The sequence below is a fragment of the Propithecus coquereli genome, unplaced genomic scaffold, assembly GCF_000956105.1.
Source record: "Propithecus coquereli isolate 6110/MARCELLA unplaced genomic scaffold, Pcoq_1.0 Scaffold17, whole genome shotgun sequence".
Taxonomy (NCBI): Eukaryota; Metazoa; Chordata; class Mammalia; order Primates; family Indriidae; genus Propithecus; species Propithecus coquereli.
In genome coordinates, this window is record NW_012141635.1 from 6,716,134 (window position 1) to 6,739,528 (window position 23,395).

At 38.3% G+C, this 23,395-nt stretch overlaps 1 protein-coding gene across 1 annotated transcript in view; it reads right to left on the reverse strand.

Annotated features, from left to right (window-relative positions):
* The window catches only part of CHST9 (carbohydrate (N-acetylgalactosamine 4-0) sulfotransferase 9), a 121,834-nt gene that overhangs the window by 88,756 nt on the left and 9,683 nt on the right, over positions 1 to 23,395 (reverse strand). Inside the window, exon 2 of the mRNA XM_012641765.1 lies at positions 8,269 to 8,310. The gene's annotated coding sequence lies outside the window, so the exon portion shown is untranslated. The remainder of the gene's footprint in view (positions 1 to 8,268; positions 8,311 to 23,395) is intronic.

A 23,395-nucleotide genomic window follows, 5' to 3' on the forward strand; every position in this document is an offset into this window, starting at 1 on the left:
TACCAGAGCTTTCTTAAGCTCCAGGTGATGTTAGATCATTACCTTGGTAAAGGTGATGAAAATGTTTCTATATATACATTTATTTACATCTACCTTCTGTATATACATTATATATATAAACTATATCTATCTGTATATACAATATATGTATTATCTATTTTACATTGATCTATATCTGTATCTATATCTATGTACATAGATATAGATAGTATATATAGGATGTTAAAGATTTCACATATTTAAATCAATGTATGCAATAGATGATATTATTAGGGCAGTTTAATAATTTGCTATCATCTTCTTGCTGCAAAGGTGAAGATAAACAATAGGAATAGTATGGTCTGTTCCCTGGAACTGAAGTCCTTGCTCAAGGACAGTGAATAATTCTATAAAATTACTTGTAATAAAGAGATAATTCTCTAAAGTCATAATAATACATGGGACATTCCAACTTCACATTGAGTTTTCCTAATACTTCAAGCCTAACAATTCTTAAAACACCCAAATTTCTATTTCTGCTTCCAATTTCTTAGAAAAAAGGAGGATGAATCAAGGAGACATTGGAAAATTGACAAGTAATCAGAGGTCTATGAAATTATAGAGACATCCTTGTGTTTTAGTCATTATAAATATGCCTAGAACTGCCTGCAAAACTATTCTTCTTATTATTCCTGATTTAAGAAGTTGCTATTACCACTTTTTGAGTTATAGCAGAATATCTTCACAACCTTGGGGTAAACAAAGATTTCTTAGGACACTAAAAACCATTAACCACAGAGAGAAAAATAATTAATTGTTCTTTATCAAAATTAAAAATTCCTTCTTATCAAAAGGCACTTTTAATGAAATTAATAGGCAAACCCACAAACTGGGAAAATATTACAATACATGTATCTCACAATGGACTTATATACCAAAGAATTCATATGTCCCAAAGAGTATATGAAGAACCCTTACGATCAACAATAGACAAGCAATCCAAAAAAGATGAGAAAAAACGTAAATTGACATCTCACCAAAGAAAATATATAGGCAATACATACATAAAAAGATGATCAACGTCATTAGCCATCAGAGAGATACGCATATTAAAGCCACAAATGATACCATTTCACACCCACTGATGAAGATGAGGAGCAGGTGGAACTTTCAACATTGCTGGTGAATTGGTAGGTAGTTTCTTATCAAATTAAACATTTACCTATGGTCCAGCAATTCCACTACTTCGTATTTATTCAACAGAAATAAAAACATACACAGACAATCCTTGACTTACAAAGCTTCAATTTATGATTTTTTTAAATTTTATGATGGGTTTATCAGGGCATTAAATGCATTTTGACTTACAGTATTTTTTACTTATGATGAGTTTATTGGGACATAATCCAAATAGATAAATAATTTGTAGTATAATCATACAATGGAATATTACATAGCAATAAAAAGGAATGAACTACTGATATATGTAACAACTAAAAAACATGGCATGTGAGAGGAGCCTGTACAAAGTACATGCTATATGATTCCATTTATATTAAGCCCAAGAATAGGCCAAACTAAATTATGGGGATAGAAGTAAGAAAATGGTGGCCTGGGCCCTGGGAGGAAATGCAGGGAGGAAGGGGATGGAGAAAACGGGTTGGAATTGACTGGAAAGGGCAATGAGAGAAATATTTAGGGTGTGAGATTCAATATCTTAATTTGGGTGGCCATTATACAGGTATATATGATTCTCAAAATTTATGGAACTGAACACTTAAAATTTGTGCATCTCATTGCATATAAATTATACCTCAATTTAAAATTAAGAGATTCTATTATTCAGAAAAAAAAAACCTTTACCACTAAACACCATTCACAATGTTTCCCTACTTTCTAGGCATGAGAAACATTTAAAATTTCTTGTATTTTATATATTTCTTGTATTTTATATATTTATCCAGCTCGATGTATGATGAAAATATTAATGCATCCAGTTCTATTAGACTAAGCCTGAATTCACCGTGAAATTCAAAAACAAAGAATTACCAAAAACATAAAATCCAAAAAAAAAAAAACCCCTGCCCTGAATGAGGATTAAATTTTCAAAGATGAATGTCATTGCCACAGTATACCAGCAAGGGGAGTAGTTACACTTTCAGAAGAATTCCGTCTTCATCGCCACTAAATTATTCTATAGGGCACTTTAACAAGACCAAAAAAATTGACTTTTGGGCGTAGCCACAGTGGAAATGACAGATCATTTTAATGCAAGAGGAAAAGATTGAAAACCTTGACCCCCCAGATTACTTTGCATCTCAATGAGAAGGGGAAAAACACTTGCAGATCAGCTTATTAAAATAGTACGTTCATGTAATTCAGTTACCAAGAAAACATTTAAAAGAATAGCTAAATTAACTGTGGGATGCCACTTATTCTTCGTTATTTCCACACAAGAATAATAATATGCAGCCCCTTTCCCTACAAAAGCAAAAGATCCCAACAACTCCACGGTTTATTTTTATGTATGCGAGAATAGCAGCCCCAGTTTGTACAGAATAGACAAACTGTTTGAAAACCTGGAGTTGGTTTGAGAGTACCTAAAGCTGGGAAAGAGTACTTTTTTTCCCCCTCCAGGATAAAGACTTTTCAGTTGAGATTGTTAGGCTGTGAATCTGAAGGTTTATGCTGCATTTTTTAAAAACATCATCATGTTCATCAATTCTTATAAGATTTGTAAGGCTTAATTCTCACATAAGCTCAGGAAGGCTGTGGAAAAGTCTCTAACTATCCCTTCCTACTAGCTTCGGTAATCCTGGATTTACAGAAGAGAATGTTCAGACTGACAAGGAGAAGCATGCCCCTAGGCAAGCAGAAGTGCAGGGCTGCCAGACACCCACCCTTACAAGATAGGTAACTGCCCTCTTTGCATTCTAACCTCAATAACAATCCTGACCTTGACTCTAGCATCAGAGCATCTTCTTCTCAATTCGTCTCATTACCCAGAGAAGCTGAGCACAGAGGAACCAGCAACGTGTTCCCACGAAATACCCTGAGCCATGCCCTGCGCCGGGCTGGAGTCCTGACTCATGTCCCGCATCTCTGCAATCTGCTGTCTTCGTGAATATGAGACGCGCCTCCCTCCCTGAGAGCAAGGACACCAAGTACAGGTAAACAATAGTCCTTTCCAGAAACTGTGCCCAGGAGGACGAATTTACCGAATGCAAAGCTCTAGGGTACAAGAGCTGGTGTGTGGACTCACTCTATGTGGGCACCAGCAATAGCCTGCAAAGAGCAACTCTTGCTTTAAAATCACACAGCGCTGCAGCTTGTGCACAAAAGCAGCCCTCTACTCTGGGAGAGAGTTTGCTATCAATATATAAAAAGGTATTACCCTTGAATATGGTATCCTTGTGCTGGTGCATAAACCCTGCCTGAAGATTTTCTTCATGAAATTCCGAGGAACGATTCTCAGTTCAATGACCCTAAGAAATGATTTTGAATTACTCTCCACTCATAACACAGAAGAAAAGTACTTCTTTTTCAGTCTCTATAAATAGAGGCCTAGGGAGGTATAGGATCCAGAGTCAGAAGATTCAAGTTTTAGACTCTGCCTTGAACATTTTATCAAGATTCCCATATCTGACATGCTATTCTGGGCAGTATTCTTGCTGTCAGGGATTCACGGTACTGGCCCAAATTAAACAGTTTCACTACGGCGAAGGATTTTTAAAAAACAATGAGAAAAGCATATAAATGAAATGCCACTACACACACATTTTCCTAATTTTGAGTTTGCCACTGAGTGGACATGAGTCTTGTGTGCTTCTAAGTGGGAAATAAACCAAAAGACTTTACCCCAAAGGTTACTAACACCTGTGAGATAAGTAAATGTAGAAATGGAAGTAAAGAAGAAAATGTACAAAGCACCTAGAAATGGGAGACATGCTGATTAAAGGAGGAAAGAGAAGGAGGGGGTAGGTAAGGCCACAGAAATAAAATGAATAGATGTTTTTCTCTGTGTTCATTTTTAACAAGAGGTGGGTTGCTTCCTTGAGCAGATCTGGAATGAGAGTGCGCATGAACCAAGCAGAAATGAAATGGTAGTTGCAGACGGCGGTTGGGGCTGGCTGGCAGCGCAGCAGGAGATTAAAGCACCTTGAAGGAAAAAACTGTTGTGTGTTTGTGGAAGGGAGGGAGAAAGCTCTGTCTGAAACCAACCAGGAGAAGCATCACTGGGTGCTTCCTGCCATGGAGACGGCAGGGACCACCGCACTTCAGCATGGCTCCTGCCGCTACAGAAGTACCACGTGCAGAATGAAGACGTTAAGGTGTCCCGGGGCGAGGTCCACGTTAGCAGGTTCCCACAGCTGGCTGAAAGAAATGTACAGGAAGCAGGGAGCTTGGAGGTGGGCTTCATGTGATTCATGTTGGTAGTCACACAGGAGTGGGCTTTGGGAGCTAAGCCCGAAGAAAGAAAAGCAAAGCTCTGGGTTCCCCAACCCCTGTTGTATTTTCACAAGAACCTAGAATTTTGTCGGAATTCGATAGCCTTCTTCTAATGTTTCAAATATTATTCACGGGAGATGCTTATATTCATTATCTCTGAAGATCTTGACTAGTAGCTAGCACCTTGTGTTCAGTATGCCCTTAATGGAATAATCACTGGCTGAGTGAATCAACGGTGTTCCCAGATGAGGAATGTGGCTCACATTAATTAAAATAGGAGTCAATAACGTGTAAGATACAGCCTATATTTTCTTTATTACCACCATTTGGCAAATTCAGGATGAGAGCTCTAGCAATTCAAATCTCCCTCTGAGGTAAGGTTAGTAACTATCAAGATAGAGCTTGGCAGCTCTCTCTCGGGTCCCCAAGGCTCACTAAACATTTTAAGAGGACGCTAGACATTTTCCTAGTGGCTTGTGGGATAACCCACTTCCAAGTGTGGGAGGCAGTGCAGTCTTGCCCATTGCAAACAGCAAATTCTGGCATGAGGTTTTGAGTTGGCACTAAAGGCGTGAGAGGTAGGTAGCATGCAGTTTGGCTTTTTTTTTTTAAAGCAACCTTCGAAAGTTTGTTCATTCATTAGCAAAATGGATCTATTTGTTTCCATATGGGTGGTTGCATTGGTTGGTTGTCTTAGTCACTTCAACATCTAAGTCAATGGTTCCGAAATTTTGAGGGTTCCAGATCCCTTTTGGCTCATTTTTTATTTGGCTCAAATTCTACTTTCCTATTCCAGAGGAAGTGGAAAACTTGCTGCCTTGTGTGCTAGGGAAGAACTAAAACTCAAGTGCAAGTGGAGGCTGGGAATAAGCGAGGTCAGGGCTGTGAACCAAGTGTGGGAGGTGAGAGGCGCAGGAGGGTCAGGCAGGGGTCTGGCTGAAAACCGTCCTGCTCTGAGCAGTAGCCCCACAGCTGGAGCTTAGCTGATGGTGACAGCATATGACCTTGTGGACATCTTTCCAGTAGCCCACTCACTTACTTGACAATGACAAGAGTCTTAGTATCACAGACTGCTGATTCTGAATAGAAAAGGCACTCTTCTGCCACACCAGTGCTGAGGCCGGAGGACAAGGCCTCCATGCTTCTGGGATCTGCATTGACCCCAGATCTTCCAACTGTCCCCTCAACGGCACAAGCCCTCAGTCACCAGCGTACCTGCTTTCATCTTCCCCAACCCCAGATCATCAAATCATTCATTTTGGCTGCTCCGAGTGCATAGGTGTGGCTGTACCTGCAAAGTCATGTTTTCAGAATGGGCTTTCAATTCTGTTCTAAAACATTTTTACATGTCCCTTTCTTCATTTCGTTCCCCATTGTAATTTTTTACAAGATGAGCTCCTATTCACAGAGGATAATAATCTAGCAACTCCCATCTATAGAGCACCCTTTGTGTGCATACGTGGTACATATCTTATCTGTCCTAATCTCAGTAGCCTGTGTTAGCCATGTGCTGCTATCCCTATTCTGACTTATTTTATTTTTTAGAAGTGGGGTCTTGCTTTGTTGCCCAGGCTGGAGTGCAGTGGCATGATCATAGCTCACTGCAGCCTTGAACTCCTTCCTGGGCTCAGGGATCCTCCCGCCTCAGCCTCCTGTGTAGCTGGGACTACAGGTGTGCACCACCATGCCTGGTTTATCCCTATTTTGTAAACAAGAGCTCATCGAGGTCACCCAGCAGGCCTCCGGACACCATGTCAGACTGCTTCTCATAGAGTGCATTACAGTTTATAAGGTGCTTCCACATGCGTTATAAAGCTCCCTGATCTATAAATTAAATGTCATTATTACCTCCATTTTACAGACGGTAACACTGAAATTTAGAGGGGTTATGTGACCTTCCCGTGTTTGTGGGTGGCTGAGTTGGGTTTCAAACGTGTATCCTCCTATTCTACATCCCATGCTGATCCAATAGTATAGTGGAAAGGAAATGAAAGCTTGAATTCAGGCGCAATCTCCCTTAAATTTCTTTATATCCATCTTCAAACTTATTTCCCCCCCCCACTCCTCTTTTTTTCCTGTCTCAAGAAGAAGCTGATTCGATTATGTGTTCTTAAAAGTGGTCTCCTTTGTCCCTGAGTGGTCTTCGTTATTCTCCTCGCTTTGCATTTGTACGCTATGCAGATGACTCTCAAACCTTTCTTTCTCTGAGCTCCCATTGCTGTTTCAACCACTCACAGGGCATCTTTGCTTAGCAATACACCCTGTATATAGACCACACAGCACTCTCCCACCCCTCAGCACTCTACAACTAACTCTGTCTACTCTGTTTTCCTTGAGCAATCCATGTGCTTTTATGTCTCCGAGCTCTTGCTTGTACTGCTTGAAATGCTGTCCTTCTTTTTCTCTGCTTGTAGAAATTGTATTCATTCTTTAAGAATCAGCTCAAGGGTCACACCTGTTATTGACTATTTTCCCAACTCTTTGGGTCAGATTTAAATGGCATATTCTCTGTGTTCCAAAAGCACTTGCTTATTGGGATAACACATCACTTATCACATGAGGAAATTATTTGTCTTCATTTTTGTGTTAACTTATGGGCTGCCAGCACAAGAAGACAAGAAGAGAATTTTATTTATCTCTACATGCCTTGATGTGATAAGCAGGGCCCTTGGCTAAGTGTTTGTTAAATGAATAAAAGAATAAATGAATGAATGGTGACTCAGTTACCACTCCTATTTTTCAACACACCCCAATGAGGGCATAGTCTGACTTTTTTTTCTCACCTCAGATCTTTGCTATTATCTTGGACATTTGTCTTGCTTGCTTTATGAAAATATTGAGTTTTAAATGAAACAGAAATTGCCTGTTATTTGAAATTATGAGAAAGGAAAGAGAATGACACATAATTTTTCTGATAGAAGTAACTCCTATCACTCAAGTGATAAACATTACAGATAAACATCCAAAAAATTATAATTTATACTTGTAAATTTTTAAATACAATAATAGGAATTGATTCTCTTGTATTACTAAATGCTTATATTCACATATTATGCAATAGTGAACTTCATTGGATTGGAATAATTTGGGAAGGTGGGGAAAAAAGCCAGCCTAAATATGGAAGTCAAAATTTATTGGAAGCAATGCAGTTTTATTGCTTTCAATACTATGATCTGTCAATAAAGTCTGTCTAAGGAGACATCTACTTAATGACACGTATCCTTATTTTATAGCTGAATCTTTTTGCCTAAAGATCACTATATGCTGGATAAAGCCATAAAAACGATGTACTTTTTTTACTTGGGTTACAGGTGTTCCCTCTATTTTGCTTAGCAAATCCATTCCTTGCAGACAATTCAAAGGTTCATTTCAGCTTAAACTAGATCAAATTCTCAAGAATTATGTATTAGCAATATTTGAATCAATACAGTTTTACTGTATTCATAGAGGAAGACATTGTGGAAAATAAAATAACATAGTCCAATGTTCCAGGGAAGTGTTAAATACTTTTAAAATAAAAATAGGAAAAAAGGTAAACTTTTTCAAATGAGATAAACATTAATTATTCATCAAGCTAGATATAACCAAAATCTATCTGCAAAGCCCTTGGTTTCCTTGCTAAATTCCTCAAGGGAAGCATCATGGTTTGTGTGCTTCTCTCCCCTCCCTCCAAGACTTTTATACACTCCAACATTCCATCTAGGCTGTGCATTTTTGTGATGGCTTTCATTACAGAACAGGTGCTGAAAAGCAACATTGCGAGGTTTTCAGATATTCTAGCTGTTTCTCTGCTTTTCTGTAACTACCCAGACTCAAATATTCTGAAAGGAGGTTACTCACTGATTCTGGCTACAGGTTGCAAGTAATTTACTGGCTCCCATCCTAGGGAAAAAAAAAAGAGGAGGGAAATTCATATGTTACCACCACATCCAAAGACATTTACAAAACTTTCTACACAAAGATGCCTCAAAGACTCCAATGTTTTCTTCGTATTAATAACAAGGAAATCATGGGTGGAGTTATGAAATATGTCATCCTTTGTGTTCGTGGGCTAATGAAGAGGGGACGAGCTTGTCTCACTTATCAGGAAACTTGTCATTATCTTCAGACTTTGCCACAGGAAAGGCTGAGCTTTGAGCCTGTGTGCTCTGTGGCAGGGAGACGGAGCTGGGGATGGGGGGTGGGCAGTGTGGGAGCACGGCCGTCACAAGGAAGATGATTTCCCTGGATTCCCAGCCTTCTACTCCGTAACATAGCAACATGCTAATATACGATTATTGTTCACTTAAAATCTTTGTGTAAAATTGAGATGTCTTTGGGTAAAGACATAGATGTCTTTGGGTAAAACTGATACTCAGGACAGATAAGCCATGTGCATCTCCCGGCATTGAGTGTCAGTGGCCCACTCTTGGATACCTAGCATGGGAAACTTGGACGAGTAAATGAGCCGAAATCTGGGGTAAAAGAAGAAGAAAGCTCTGAGGGAAGCAATATCATGGATATTTAAATTATCCAGAACTAATGGTATTTTTTTCTCTGTGGGGAAGAGCTGTAAGTAAAATTCTGGGGTTTTCCTTGAACCAATGAGTTCTTATCATGATGACCAAGAAGGGTCTCTTTCTGCCAGATGAAGTTGGCCAGATGTAACACAGTGTATTTGTTCTTGTTCAGTCATCTTATGGGGAGAGAAGAGCCTCAGCTCATTCTGAGAACAATTCTAGGAAATGTAATTATATGACTAGTTAGCTTTTGGCTTTTGGGTTACACAGCTCCAATTCTTCCCTTAAAGAACATTATAAACATATAATACATAACACACTATAATATGTTATATACTGTATATTATATCATATGATATTTTACTATAACATATATATTTAATATGATACTATATATGAATGCATATTCTATATTATTTTATAAATATATACATAATGTTTGCTCTCTGCATGCCTTTTAAAAATATGTTGATTAAAACCTGAACAAGTCCTCAAGGATGGTGTGGCTTAAGCAATGGTAGGATTAATTCTCTGTCCTGTTATCCTGCTCTATTTAAATAACCTAGTCTCAGTGTGACTCATTTATAATATTGTTTTGCTAACCCTAATAGAGACAAAAATCTTATTGGCACTTGCCTTTTTAATCATTCGGCAAATTTCATTTGTGCCAAAATATACCATTTTATACGTGCATCAATGAAATGCTTTTCTATTTTTAGAATGATTTAAAAATATATCCAAGGGCATTTGAATTATATTGTTGAGTTTCCTAGTATAAGGTATTGGCAGCTCTATTTGATTTAGTAATATCTGCATTTTGGATGAAGTTATTTATAAGTCATTTATACAGCTCATCAATAAGTTACAGGTCCTTCAGTACAACTGATCCCCACGGGTTGGAATTTGATACATAATCCACTGCTGCAACCCACTTTATTATAATTGCAACTCTATATTTACCTGTCCACCCATGTAACAGTAGCATGATTAAGGTGGCACTTTCATGGCTTAGTGATAAGATTATTGTTTAGGTTAGAACTCAAAATCTTCCCTCATACAAAATTGATTTTATCCAGCATATTATCATTATTTATGTATTCTGTCATTTAATCATGGAAGGAAATTAAATTGGTGTGGAAAAAGCTATTCCAAAAGTCAAAAGCATCTGTTTCTTCATTTTTTGTGATACTCTGGTAAGTTGTTCATTGATTGTATCAGGGATTGTTCTCATCAGGGATTGTTTTTAAGCTCTCTGGTTTATAATTATCAAATTGTTTCCTTAAAAAATGTGGACACAACAAGCTCTTCCTCCATCTCCTTGATGGCTCAAATAGGAAGGCTGTGCAAGGTCACGTGCCAATTTCTTAAGGGTATCTGGAAACCTGATATTAGGGCATTACAATGAGAGACACTCAGGTATTGGATACTCTTCCCTGGTCTAGTTTGTCTCTCCACACTTCACTGAAGTATATTAGTTAGTTAAATGTATGTCTCCCACACCATATAGTAAACTTTTGAACACAGACAGAGATGATTCAGTTTTAATTTCTCTTTTTGACTTCTCTGAACCTAGTTTAGTGTCATACATAAATATGCATTGAATTAAATTTTTAAAGAGATATTTATTTAAGGATCTGATAAGATAGAAAAGTAAATACAATTTATTTTTGATTTTGTGAATTGTCTCCTAAAGAAAAAACTATTTTCTTCCACTTCCCAATAATAGTAATAGAGTATACAGCCCTTTAAGGCTTTGACCATATCTTCTAACTCATTGCTATTTCTATATATATTTTTATGTAATAAATACCTAGGATGTTAGGCTCAGTTCATACAATCAATATCACTGACTTACTAGCTACATGATCATATATTTAATAACTATGAATGTTCTCCAATGGTCAACTGTGAAAACAACTTTAAATGTCAGCAGTGGGGCTTGCTTTACAAACAGAAATTAACTGGATTTGGCCAGAGCCATCCAAATAAGTAAGAGTTTAAACATCATATCTAGTATACATGTTCTCATATTGTGTTCACAAGATTGAATACAGAATTAAGACTTAATTTAGTGACATAGACAATTTAATGAAACAGAATCTTTCCCTTCCATCCCATTGCTTTATTTTGAGTCATTTTTGTCTTCTTCTTTTTCTTCTTCTTTTTTTTTTTTTGAGACAGAGTCTGGCTCTGTCACCCGGGCTAGAGTGCGTGGCATCAGCCTAGCTCACAGCAACCTCAAACTCCTGGGCTCAAGCGATCCTTCTTCCTCAGCCTCCTGAGTAGCTGAGACTACAGGCATGCACCACCATACACAGCTAATTTTCTCTATTTTTAGTAGAGATTGGGTCTCGCTCTTGCTCAGGCTGGTCTCGAACTCTTGAGCTCAAGCGATCCTCCCACCTTGGCCTCCCAGAGTGCTAGGATTACAGGCGTGAGCCACCAAGCCCAGCCTTCCATTTTTGTGTTCTGTGGTCAAGCATAGTTCACCTGTTGAAACTTGGTGTAAACACCATTATAAATGAATAGGTCTACAGCTTTGATGGAAAATTAATTTTTAAAAAATTAGCATTTCACTGATCCTGATAAGTCCTGAGGGTGGGAGAGCTCCGTGTAGCATGAATGGCACACTGAGCCAGGCTGAGCTCACACTCAAGTGGGAGAATACAAATGTAACCGTGATGTACTTTCTCAAAGAACTCAGAGTGATAAATTAATCCTGATCAAGTGATAAATTAATTATGTCATTTATCGTAATCCTTATCTAACATCTTTACCAAGCAAAAGGTTAGATAGCTTCTTAAGGCCGTGTGGAAATTTGTTGTTAAGATTGAAATAGGATGACATTTGGATTGCCAAAGCCTTGTTTTCAATAATGAATCAGTTTTTTTTTCCAGCTAGACCTTGCAGAAATGTGATTATCAATATCCTCTTAATTTTACAACAGATATGGATACAAAAAAATCATCACAGTGAAGTTTGGGTCCTTTGGTTGTTGGATTTAAAACTTTATCCTAATTTTTTCTTTTGAAATATTGATTGGGTCTAACCTTACCTTTTTTCTCTTTTCTTTTAAAATTGCCTGGATGCACAATTATTAAATCAATAATAACCACAATAACAGCTAACATGTACTGAATGCTTATTAAATACCAGACATGCTGCTGAGCACTTTATGTGAACCTTACCTAATTTAATATAATAAAAATCCCGTGGGAATACTACCAGCACTTCTGCATATGGAATACAGCTACATGTTTCCAGTTCTGCACTTTCTTACACAAACCACACCCTTAATCATCATTTATTTATATTTCCTGGTTTCAGTTCCATTAAAGTGAATTGAGAACTTAAAAGTGCAAAGCAGAACCCAATGTTTTAGATTTGTTTCAGTTTTTTTCTAATATTTTACCATTATCTTGCAAACATCTAATTCTACAGCATTTTATTTTTAGTAATTCAACTTCATTGAGTCTTTTCAAAACATTTTCATAGAAATAGCAATTCTCTTTTATATACCCATATGTCATCCAGTTACATAATTTATAACTGAGTTGAATAATTCTATGAACAAGCACAATCGGCATAGCACGTCTGGGAACAAATACACTGGCTTTCGGTCCACATACATGTCCACAGGTAGGGTCAGAAGGTTACAGGTGGGTTAGAGGGCACCTAGTGTTGAGCTGGTGTGAGCATCAGTCAGTGGGTTATACTGAAGGAAGGGAAAGACCTGATGAATCAGGAAAACCATTTAAGAGGAGGTCAATATAAAGAACTTCTATTGTATTTATACTTTAACTGTGTATGCATTACCTTGATAAAATTAAAATTTAAAAAACATTTAAAATGGAAGGAGAAGGAGGAAGAGAGAGTGAGTTTAGGTACCTTGCCCAAGATTGCAAAACTACAGGTGGAACTAGAATTTGACTCCAGAATTTGGCCTCCAAGTCTAGTATTCTTTCTCTCCATCCATTATGCCTCAGGACGGTGATGATTGTGATGGGTTGGGTGTATTGCTGTAGCCCAGAAAGGGGGCTTGGGATGGCTAAAGAGTGGGCAGGAAGGGAACAGAGCAACAGAATATAGAAGAAACGTGGAAGTAATGAAATAGTCTTAGAAATTTGCAAAAGTGCCCTGCCATTGAGTTAACCCATGTATTTCTTGACTGCGTATCTCAATGGTTCCAACCAAAAGGGGTTTCAGCAAACAAATTTTGCCTGCTCATGCTGCCAACAGAACTGGTTTTTGTTAACTCTGGACTGGAAGAACTCTTGAAAGGGCATCACTTCTTTCTCTCCAGCAAACAATAAACAACAACACAGAAGAACCTGTGACTCAATGGTCCCATGGGGAACCAAAGCTGGGATCAAGCTTCAGGAAATCAGCAATTTAAATGAAGTACAGTTGTCGCTAGGTATTGTGAGTGATTTGTTCCAGGACCTCCCACATATTCCAAAATATGCAAATGCTCAAGTCTCTGATATAAAATAGTGTAGTATTTGCATATAACATCTGCACATACTCCCACATACTTTAAATCATCTCTAGATTATACATAATACCTAATACAATGTAAATCCTAAGTCAATACTAGTTATACTGTATTGTTTAGGGAAAAACGACAAGAAAAATGTCTGTACATATTCAGTAAAGCTGCAACCACCCTTTGTTTTTCTGCATGTTGTCTTTCTATGTTAGGTTGAATCCACGAACATGGAACTCATGGGTACAAATACGAAGGACCCACTCTAATTTGAATGTCATCAGCCACTTCCTTCTAATCTTTGGGTTTTACAGGTTCTATTTCCATCAAGTTCTTCTTTGGGTAGGACCATTTAAACACCAGTTTTGAAGAACTCCCTAATCTCCTAGAAGGGATGATTTTTATAGTAGCTGTTTTAAAATGCCTCTGAATAGATTATTATGTTTTCCCATTAAGTATTAATGATTTCAGTTTATGTTAAATGCTTTCTTTGTTTCTTGCCTTGGCATTTTCCAAGTTATTTCCTTGAAGAAGAAAATTAGAAAGGTATTAAGATTTCTACGACTTCATAATGAATTCATAAAAAGGTTAAGATCTTTAATGGCTAGCCCTTCAACAAAATTACTTGAAATTTTTCAAAATATTTGTACATGGGACATCATTTTTATACACTTTCAAAATGTAGCTGCTCGTTTTTTAACTTAATCTGGTTTTAAAAATAATTATTGCAATCACACGGCTGTACATGCGGTTGAAATTGAAAGCCTCCTTCATATAAAACAGTCTATCTTGTTGGAAGGAGATTATAAACCCTGGATTAATTATTTAATCAACATGAGTATAAAAGTAGAGAATATGGGTAGATGGCTTATTTTTTTAAAAGATTTCAAAATTAATTAGCTAAAAGAAATACAAGTAAAAAGAGTGACGCGGGGGAGATGCAGGACCAGGGTTTGTGTCCCGTGCTCTTTTTCAGGGCACCGCGCACTAAGGTCATAAAGCTGGGATTTAGTTTTAGCAGAGGCGGCTTCCTGTGCTCTGCCAGCTGCCTGGTATGTTTGTCCTTGTGCCAAGCCCCCGGTGCAGGTGGAGCCAGCGCCATACGGCATGCTTTGCATAAAAAAGAGTGCAAATTGAATCATATCCGGGGAGTGTCTGAGAGACACGACTTGCCCCAGAGGCAGCCCTGAAAGTGAGAACAGCACTGAAAAGGGGCGGAGGGCCAGAGCTCCAGGCCTGATTTTCCAGCTGTTTTATGAGAAACCCATTCACTCAGCTTCTCTGGGCCCTAACTCCCTCCTCTCCATCTACAAAATGTCTAATGCCCATTGCAGCTTTGAGAGTCCAGGAAAGAGGACAAAAAATAAAGCGGGACTTCATTAACGTGCAGTCACCAAGTTTTCCCTATTTATGCTGTATTCAGTCTCCCACCCCACGCTGCTCCGTAAGTGCTCTCATGTATGTTGCCTCCTGTGATCTCGCAGCGGTGCCCTAAGGATGCTGGGCTCACTGGCTGGCAGGGTAGCCTGCCTTAATCTCGCCATACTGTCTCATCAGAAATGTCACTTTCTCTCAATTCTTCCACTCTCGCCTGTATGTGATTCAGTTCCAAATATATATATACACCCTCAGCTTTGATCTCTCCTGAACTTCAATTCCACTTCTCCAAATTCTAGTTTCCACGTGACTGTCCTATTGTTGGATCAAGTGCAGCTAGACTTGAATGAAACTCGAAATCCTTTTCCCCAAACCACACATCCCTCTGAACTTGCATGTGTCTGATACACAGACACTTCTTCCTACCGTCCAGGTGTGTAGCTTTGACATCCCCGCCACCATCTCCTCCCCGCCACACTTGTCTCCAGACAGTCACCTTTTGATCCTTTCTTTCTATATTTCATACTCATTCTTTTTTTATTTTTTTAGTCCTTTAACCCCCCAACTTTCCAGCCACAGTCCTTCGCACATCAAAGCCTAGACTATTGCAACTGTCTCCAAACTGGTCTCCCTAATGTCAATCTCCATCCTCATACTGATTTGTCAAATTAATTGTTTAAAAAATTGCTTTGCTCATGCTAATCTCCTCTTCAAAATCCTTTATTTTATTCCCACTGTTACAGGATTGAGTCCAACTTTGCATTCTGTGCTTACTAAAATATGGTCCCTGCTTACTTGTGTAATTCAGAACTCTCCTGTACAAATTCTGGAAGTCCCCTGAATAGGCCACACTCATTTCTAATCCCAAGCCTGAAATGGCTCTCCTCCTTCTGTTTGAAAAAGTTCTATTCTTTCTTCAAGATCTAAACTTGATAGTTTCACCTCTTAATGTTCAGAGCGGTTGTCTTCTGAACTGCAGTAGGTTTGCTCATTTGGGATGTAGGCAAAGCACAGGAACAAACAGCATGCCAGGCCAGCCCTTCACATGTATTACCCTATTTGTTCCTTAACCTTATTGCATACATATCATCACTGTCCCTCTTTTATAGATGAGAGTGTGGCTCAGAGAGGTTAATAACGTGTCCAGGTCACAAAGTTGCTAGTGTTGGATTCAAATCCTGACAGTCTGGCCATAGAATCCGTGCTTCTAACCTTTACACCACATGGCCTATTGCAGCTTCTGTTGTTCTATAAATCCTTCAGTGCCAATTGTCTCTACCACACAAACTCATTAAGGGAAGGCTGTTTGTCTGTCTCCTCTCTGTAGCCTGTGACGAGCACACAGAGACACCCAGTACGTGCAGCCTGAGAGGTCCAGGAATGGAGTGTAGCAGGAGAAACAACAGCAAACCCCTGACAGTATCTGCAGCGTGTAAAACACACAGACACACACCTTCCTTCTTCATCTTTCCTGTAATCAGATAAAACTGCTGGCTGCATATTTCACAGATGAGAAAAGAGGTAATGTTAATAATAAAACTACCTAATACATTTTCACATTTCAGAATGTGGGCCAGATAATGAAGATTGTTACAGCCTCCCTCCCTCTCCCTTCCTGCCCCCCTCTCTTCCTTCTTTTCTTTCTTCTTTTGTCATTCATTCACAGGCTCCCTGTCAGAACAACAAACCTCTGGGCTTGTTATTATCATTTTCAGCCTAGATGCTCAGAGACAGAGGGAAGTGATTTCAAGTAATTTCCAAATGCAATAAAAAGATTGCTAAAACTTATTGTGAACATACCACGTGCTAGACCAAGGGCTCGGCAGGTATTATCTCACTTAATCCTTGTAACAACTCTGTCAGATAAAACTATAATTATCTCCACTTTACATATAAGGTGAGTAAACTGAAAGAGATTAAGGTCATACGGCTCATAAGGGACCCAGCAAGGATTCCAGTCCCGCGGTTTGAGATGAGAGGCTGCACTCCTGACCTTTACACTTGACTCCCGCCGGGAGTAGGTACAGCTTCGTGACATGCTGCGGCATATGTGAAATGAGTTTATTTCCTTTGAAAAGAGCTCCATAGATAGTATTAGGGTACAACAGGAATGCTTCCAAAATCTTTGCAGACTTTACCAGAAAGCAGGTGTGTGACCTTTAACAACTTAACCTCTCAGGGCCTCATTCAATTCATTTGGGAAATTAAAAGTTAGCACCAAATAATCTCCAGAATTCTTCCCAGATACAGACCTTCTATTATTCTAAAGAGGCATCTTTGGGGTAGTGAGTGTTTACTGATCTTGGAGTCGGAAGAACTAGGTTTCTTTGAATAGCTTGGCACCCTTACTGTCAGTCCCTATGGGCACGATTTGTAGGTCTGTATCTATCACTTCCAGCTTGCCATCTGCTGTCCTCAACTGTCTGGAAGGAAGACAATCACCCAATCCAAATAATCATCTGGAAATACAACGATCTGTCCTCTTTGCCACACTTTTCACATATGCAAGTGTTTCAGATCAAAGTCTCAATTTCCGAGTTCTTTCTTAGCCTGCTCCGTGGCTGTAGGTCTTGCTCTTTGGATGTGAGCCTTGCACTCATGTCCAATTGTACCTCGTTGCAGGTTCTGGCTGAAGAGGAGCTATGCCTGATAAAATAACACACCTGATCTGGAAGAGTGTTTGCGTCATTCCCTCCCTTCTCAGCATTTTCCAGGATGGCTTTGCTCATCAGCATGATCCACATCAAGCCTTTTCTTTTGATCTTTTTGCTTTTGTGCTACAAGCATTTTCTGGGTAATCTCATTCATTTTGTTGGCTTTCATGAGGACTGTGTTAACACTGGTGACTCCTGAATTTCTAAACTGTATCTCTCACTTGGGCTCCAGCCTCAGATAAGAATGTGCTCAGAGCACATGGCATTAGGATTTCTACGAGCACCGAAACAGACCTTATCCAAATACCAAGTTCTCTTCCCTTCCAAACATGACGCGGCTCCAGTGCTGCATCTCAGGGAAGGCGCCACTGAAATCAGGGGCCTTGGAATTCCCCTTGCATCCACTCCCACTGCTCACGTGCCGCCAATAACCAAGTCCTGTGTATTCTGTTTTCAAACATTTTTCAAATCTACCCAACTTCCCCATCCCCACCGATACTTCCTTGCTTCTCACCTAGATAATTACAGTAGATTTACAGCAATATCCAAGAAGCATCTTTGCTTTAGTAGGTAACAGTCATTTCAAATTTAAGATATACAAACTAGAAATCTCCTTTTCTCCTCAGTGCCCCCCAAGTTGGTCTTCTTATGTTCTGCTATATCTCAGCTAGTAGTTTTATTTACCACCTTGCTTACATCAATAACCTAGAGTCAACCTTTCTCTCTTTTCTTATCCCTCTACATCCAATCCATTGGCATGTGCTGTCAGTGCTACCTCAAAATCCTTCCTAAATCTGATAGCATCTCATTATTTCTACTGAAACCACCCTGGTTCAGGCCACTTCATTTTTCTCTTGGTTTACTTTTAACAGCTTTCTTAAATGGTCTCCCTATTTTTTTTTTCCTAGAATCGCTCCCCAGTCAGAGCGCTTAAAAAATAATCTCATTCCCTTGCTTTAAATTCTTCAGTGATTTTTCCATTGCAATTATCATAAAATCCAAACACTTTACCACAGTCTACAAGGCCTACATACGCCGGATGCTGCCTATATACTCACGCTTGTTCACCATGTTCCAGCCACACTGACTTTCTCTCTTCTTCCTTCAGTCCACCGAGCTCGTCCTGCCTTTGCCCTTGCAAGTGGCTGGCACTGCCCAACATCATTCAGGATTCAGTTCGAATGCCACTTCCTCAGAGAGGTCTTCCTCTACCGCTGTGGCTAAAGTGGTACCCCATGTAGAACTCCCCAGAATTAAATTTTACCTTTTCTTCTTCTTTTTAAAACCCCTACACAATTATAATTTTACCTCTTTTAATGGGATAATGGCCAACTGAAAACAGAAAAATATGAGCTTACTGAAGCAGGTTATTTAACATTAGAAAAAAAAACTAGTTAAACAGTTTAAAATATCTCCTTGAGATACTGATTTCAATTATTTTGGACATAGATCCAGAAATGGAATTGCTGGATTGTAAGGCAGTTCTATTTTTAATTTTTTTAGGAACCTCCAAATTGCATTCGATAATGGCTGTGCCAATTTACGGTTCCACCCCAAGAGTATACAAGGGTTCCCTTTTCCCTACATCATCACCAGTGCCTGTGAGGTAATGGCCATTCTAATAAGTGTGAGGTAATATCTCACTGTGGTTTTGATCTGCATTTCCCTGATTATTAGTGATGCTGAGAACCTCTTACTATGCCTGTTGGCCATTTATATGCATTCTTTTGGGAAATATCTATTCAGGTTCTTTGCCCATTTTTAAATGGGGTTATTTGTTTTTTTGCTATTGAGTTGTATGCATTCCTTATATAATTGTGGCCCTATTCAAAATAGCCAATATATGGAAACAACCTAAATGTCTATCAACAGATGAATTGATAAACAAAATGTGATTATACATATATGTGTGTGTATATATACATTATATACACACACATATATAATATATATATACACACACGCGTGCACATAAACAATGAAATATTATTCAGCCTTAACCATGCCATTTGTAATAGTATAGGGACACGGTGGACATTATGCTCAGTGAAATAAGCCAGATGTGGAAAGACAAATACTATATGATCTCTCTTATATGTAGAATCTAGAATAGTCAAACTCATAGATATAGTTATGCAAGATGAATAAATTCTGGAGCTCTAATATACAGCATGGTGACTACTGTCAACAATACTATATGGTATGCTTGAAATTTGCTAGGAGGGTAGATCTTAAGTGTTTTCACGCCACACACACATGCAAAAAGTAATTATGTGAGGTGATCAATATGTTAATTAGCTTGATAATGGCGATTATTTCACAGTATGTGCGTGTATTAAAACATCAAGTTGTTCACCTACAAGAAAGAAAGAAATCCCTTTGCATCTTCTGCTCACCTGAACTGTCTGGAAGACACAAACCGATGGCCCCATCCAACTAGTTTCTCTGGGAATATCATGTAATCTAGAGTTATAGACCATAATCTAGAATTGTATTATAGAGTTTCTACAGAAGGAAAAACAGAGGCATATCTGCTGTGTGGGTTTTTTTTTTTTAGTTTTCCAACATTTTATTTTGAAATTTTTTAAACATAAAGAAAAGTTGAAAAGCTTCATTTCTTAAGATCACATTTCTCCTACTTTAGATGAAAACAAGTGGTCTCAAAACTTCCCACCTACTCAGTGAGACTAGTATATTCTAAATCTCTAAGTGCCTAGGGACAAAGGACTGGACCATGATCAGTTTGGACATTTTGGTCACCTTTTTAGTGTACTTATACCTGCAGCTAGTTAATTTCTTCTGTTAGATAGAACTTGACTACTTATTATTTTCTAAATTTTGTCTTATTGTAGTATGAACACTTAACATTGGATCTACCCTTTCAACAGATTTTTAAGTGTACCAGGGAACATGTCTGTTCTCTGCTCTCCAGACAGGTCTTTCATCCACAAGCACTGATTATTGTGTCCTGTGGTATATAACTTATATAAGTTCTGAAATAAAATGGTTAAAAATAATCTAGATTAGTCACTTCTTGGCATTGGTGTTTATATTTCTATCAGCAATATGAACTGAGTGGTCCATCATATCTGCCATCTTATATGCAAATCTTTTACTTTTCACCCAGAACAAAGATCCTCCTTTGACATTTTCTCATGAGTGACAATAGTAAATTTGATAATTTACTAGTGGAAAGAGTGTGACGCCTAACTTACACTGTACTAGATCCCATTGTGTTTATACTGGACACAACTCGTGGTCTTAGAAAAGATAAACAATGCAAACTGATCTGTTTGCATTATCTATTTCTGCCACTAATCATTATACATTATTTTAAAATAAGAGATAATTAAATCCATCTTTCAGGTTATTTAGTTTTAGATTATTTGATTTTTACAGTCTCTCAAAGATTCTGACTACTGCCAACTCTCAAGCTACTCAGACAATAAAACATTGCTGCAAAGCATGTATGTTAAATGCTTCTTGAGAAGTTCAGTGAAATTCAAACATTGTAACTATAATTAGAATACCAAAAATAGGACATTACTGGTATGTACTTTAATGTGAAATCAAAATCTAATCCACATGTGTTGGGAAGTTGTTATTTAAAGACTTCTGCTATGGAGTTAAGAAAATTGACTATCTCTCTTTAATTCTCTTCTTTATGTAGAAGAGGAAAAATATTTTTTCTTGTCTTCTGGATAAACACTAAGAAAGTATATTAAATTCTAAGAATGAGTTTATAACTTACCTTTTAAAAATATTCTGTACATTTGCATGGGTTATAAATAAAGAAGATGATAACTTTCTAATATCTTCAGTAATCAAAAACATCATAACAAATTATATAGTCATAACCCTTTATGTGTCAGGTATTTTAGACCAACAATTATTTTAGCTAAATTATTGAGAGGATTTTTAATGTTGTCATTTAATTAATATTTTAAAATAAAACCAACCACAGTTACATATGAATTAAATATGAGTTATATAGTTTTGAATATGAGGAATTTTTTAAACTTTATAGCAGTGATTCTACAAACATGCTGATAAAGGATACTTTGAATGTGATAGCTTGATTTTTTACAAATGCCCTTATGATTCCCAGGAAGTCAACGCACAGCTGTCCCGCTGGCACACAATGACTACTACTGTCACTGCTGCGGAGAAGGTCTGATGACAGCAAACACTGAGAAGGCACATGAACATTTGTTAGGCTCACTTTGCAATGGAAAAAGGAATTGAACATTCCTTGACATAAACAGCCTTTATTTCCTAAAATTTGGAGACCCCCCTATATTAATGACAAATAACTTAATGATAAATGTGCTTGACTGCAATTAAAAAAGATGCAACAAGAATTGTGTTGAAGGTATGAGACAAATGCTAATGATATCCTGTAATCTCTTTTCAGTCCAACCTTCCAAATTACTTCTGAATCTAGACTCCGATTTCCAGCAGCACATAGGTAGGTAGGAGAGGAATTCTGCATGCAGATAATATTCTTTCTTTCTATTTACATACATAGATATTTTTTAACAATAGCAGAATATTACAAAAATAAGGTAATATTCATTATCTCTTCAGGCCAATAGACTCACTCCAGAGCAATCAAAATGCATCAATCATGGATCTGAAGGCAAAATTTGGAAAATACCATTCCCCCTTCACTTCCTCTAAGCAATCAAAGAATTTTTAAATATATATAGTAATATTTACATTTGAGATTTCTCTTCACTATGTAGATAATTTTGGTGCTTTGCTCTTGACTCATAGTAGTAAATAATAAACATTCTATTAATTGTTCTTCAATAAATGAATGAATAAATTTTCTTCCAAACAGACTTAGAATGCAGAATTATTTAAAGCTTGCACTTGAATTTATGGGTAAGGAAGTGCTGTGGCCCCGAGTTTGGTCAGAGATAATCCCTTTGTATCTCTTTAAATATACTGTTCAGAGCAGCGGTCTCCAACATTTTTGGCACCAGGGACCAGTTTCATGGAAGATAATTTTTGGACCGACCGGGGGGGATGGGGATAGGGGGATGGTTTTAGGATAATTCAAGTGCATTACGTTTATTGTGCAGTCAAACCTCTCTGCTAATGAAAATCCGTGTTTGCAGTGGCTCCTGAGCACTAGCATCATTGCCTCAGTTCCAACTCAGATCACCGGGCATTAGATTCTCATAAGGAGCAGCGACTTAGATCTCTGGCATGTGCAGCTTACAGTAGGGTTTGGGCTCCTATGACAATCTAATGCCCCCGCTGATCTGACTGAAGGCAGAGCTTATGCAGTGACGTGAGTGATGAGGAGCAGCTGTAAATGCAGATGAAGCTTCACTCACCCACGACTCGTCTCCTGCTGTGGGGCCCAGTTCCTACAGGTCCATGGCCCTGGGGTTGGGGACCACAGGTTTAGAGTATTCACACCATCCTGATGTCTGTTCCTATTTCTCTGGTTTTCTTTTGTCCTACCTTTGCAATCCCCTTCCACCATTCCTAGGGGTTTCTTTCTTTAGGAAACCCACAGGGCCATTTTTTATGCTTGATGATTTAATAAAGCTATTTGTTCCTTCATTTGCTGAAGCAATATTTACTAAGAGTCTGCTTCTTCCAGGCCCTGTGGGAGACACCAGGGATAAAACAGAGAACCACATAAGCGACTTCTTTGTTTTCACTACATTTTTTCATTTCATTCAAATCCTAGCTCAGAAACCAAGCAAATGGAACCTGCAACTACTCAGTCTTGGAGAAGGTGTCCCAGGACTAGGCATGTTGCTCATTTAGGTTCACTCAGCAAGGCCACAGTACCTTGACAGCGCCTGGAAAACAGCATTCAACAAATGCTTTGTAAATAAACTGTGATCACTCAACAGATACTAGTCAGTACACCGAATACTTACTATGTGGCAGGCGATGAGGCTGTGATGGTAACCAAGACCCAAGTTCCT